Source organism: Camelina sativa, chromosome 12 (assembly GCF_000633955.1).
Source record: "Camelina sativa cultivar DH55 chromosome 12, Cs, whole genome shotgun sequence".
Lineage (NCBI taxonomy): Eukaryota > Viridiplantae > Streptophyta > Magnoliopsida > Brassicales > Brassicaceae > Camelina > Camelina sativa.
In genome coordinates this window covers 982,432-984,764 of record NC_025696.1, presented here as the reverse complement: position 1 = coordinate 984,764, position 2,333 = coordinate 982,432, and the positions used below count along the sequence as shown (strand labels likewise).

General features: G+C 38.5%; 1 pseudogene; it reads right to left on the bottom strand.

The window, feature by feature from the left end:
• The window catches only part of LOC104729342, a 7,351-nt pseudogene that overhangs the window by 3,598 nt on the left and 1,420 nt on the right, over positions 1 to 2,333 (bottom strand).

The following is a 2,333-nucleotide window of genomic DNA, read 5'->3' as shown; positions in this document are numbered from 1 at the left end:
ATCCTTAACTGCTTTCGAAACATAGTATATCCTTTTCACGTTTCCGTGGCTGCTTATGTCGCTGTTTCTAGTCACGAGATGACCATACAGCGGAAACAAATCATCTTTGATGCCGTAAAATGTCTTGATCCCCTTGATCACTGTTTCATCTCTCAAGAAAACAACAGGGTAAAGGCCTTTCCACTTCCCTTGTATTAATGGTACTTCTCTCTTGCCTCCCATATCATCAAGTTTTTTAGCCAATTCTACTATGCCTTCTTCGCTTGTGTTCTCTTTCTCTGAAACTTCTACTTCTAAAACTATTTCATCTACACCCTCTTCAGGTTTAGTAACCACAGTGTCATATACTGCTTCATTCGAGTTGATGGTCTTTCTTGTAGAAAAATTCCTTCTCTGATTTATTTTCTCCTGAAACTCTGCAAGAAAATGATCCGCGAATCGTATTAAAGAATCAACTAGAGAGGTTATACAACAGTAAGTTATTCAAATTTACCTGGTAGAGGTGAAACTTTGTGAAGGACTGCAATGAAAAATCCTCCAGTGTTTTGATCATGAGGCAGTATCCTCATACAACGTTCAAGGGGAAGATNTCTAAACGCAACCAATGTCGAAAACTCGTTCAACACTCTAATGACAGAGATATACAATACGGTCAACANGAGTCATTTCTTCGTAGCTGTTTCCGCCACCCGTTGAGTCTTTATCACTTTTACCAGAAGGAAACATGCTCTTAAGAACTCCNTGAGAATCAAGGCGAGTCAAATAACCCGGGTTCATTGGCTGGTAAGAAGATTGTCATCCCAGGTTCTGGACAAGACATTCCCGNTCCAGATCAAAACTTCATCACTCTTTTGTCTTACTTCAAAGTCCAGTAATAAGTCTATTTTTACCTTCCATTTCTTAAGACCTGGTCTTCTAATAAGTTCAGGAAGCTTATCTGAAACATCTACAAGCTCAACAGAGCATCCACACCTCCTCAGAATCTGAAGAATACTAACAATAATATATCAGCATCCAAAAGAATGGGTTTATGGCGAAAGAAGAAAGAAACTAATAGATTACTTCAGCAACAACAGCTTCATCTTCGATTGGGTTCATTGAGCAGGTTGAGTATATCATTCTCCCACCAACTTTTAACAGAGATAAACCTAAAGCCACGAGACAATGCAAATGAAAATCAAAATGTAAGATTCTGCTAATGGAACCTTGTTAGGAAAGAAGAAGCTTACCTCTCATGGCAAGCACAACCTGTAGACTATGAAGTCCATTGCCAGATCCAGAATTCCTGTGAAGAAACCAAGTAAGAATGTTGAAGCAACAAATGTTAATTTGGAAGCTCGGAAATGTGAACAAACCATCTTCGCCATATGTCTGGAGCCTTGCGCAGAGTACCATCACCGCTACATGGGACATCACATAGGACACGATCAAAGAGAAGCTGGTCAATGGGGTGATGATTAATCTCAGATGCTTCTTTGGACAAGGTTCCCTTGTTGTTGCAGTTAGGGAAATGTTGACCTTCATTGTTAGTGACCATCAAGTTGGTCGTACAAGTTCTTTTCGTTTGGTGAATAAGAAGGTTAGATCTTTTATAGTCCACATCATTCGCCACCACCTGATTCAACCAAAACAATTAGAAACAAGAAAAAAATATTTATCAACCAAAATAACTGGAGATGATAAAGTATAACAAACCATTCCTTTAGGTAGAGATCCTGATTCTGATGATTCATGTATTATTTCAAGCAGCTGAAATGTCTTGGAACCAGGTGCAGCACACACTATTCAGAAAGAAAAAAAAAAAAGAGAAAGTGAATCAGTTAATGGTTACTCCTAAAGTCCAAAGCAAACCCAAACAATGTCGAATAAGAAACACTCACTGTCGAGTATAAAATGATCTGGATGTACATCAAGGAAGAGAGGTGGAACCTGCATGATCATAAAATCAACAACGAAAACTATAAAAATGTACCGATGAATGATATTAAAAGAATGTTACACACTACCATACCATGCTAACTGACTCTTGCCTGGTCATGTTGCCAACTTCAGTTTCTAACTTTAGAAACTCATGGAACCTGAATAAGACCCCAATAGAAAAGGCTAAAATAACTAGAAGAGAGCATGAACTCAAACAAGTAAGACAATGGAATTGAATACATGTTTTGAAGCAACTGGCATGGCATGAGAAACAAAGTTGTGTACCTCTCAAGTGTCTGGTTTTTCCTAATCTCTTTGCGTGAAAAATTAGAATGCCAAGCAAGATTATTAGGGTACCAAGGCAAAGGCTTGATAGCCTCCAATTCACCACTCTCTACAGCCTAAGTAAAAAA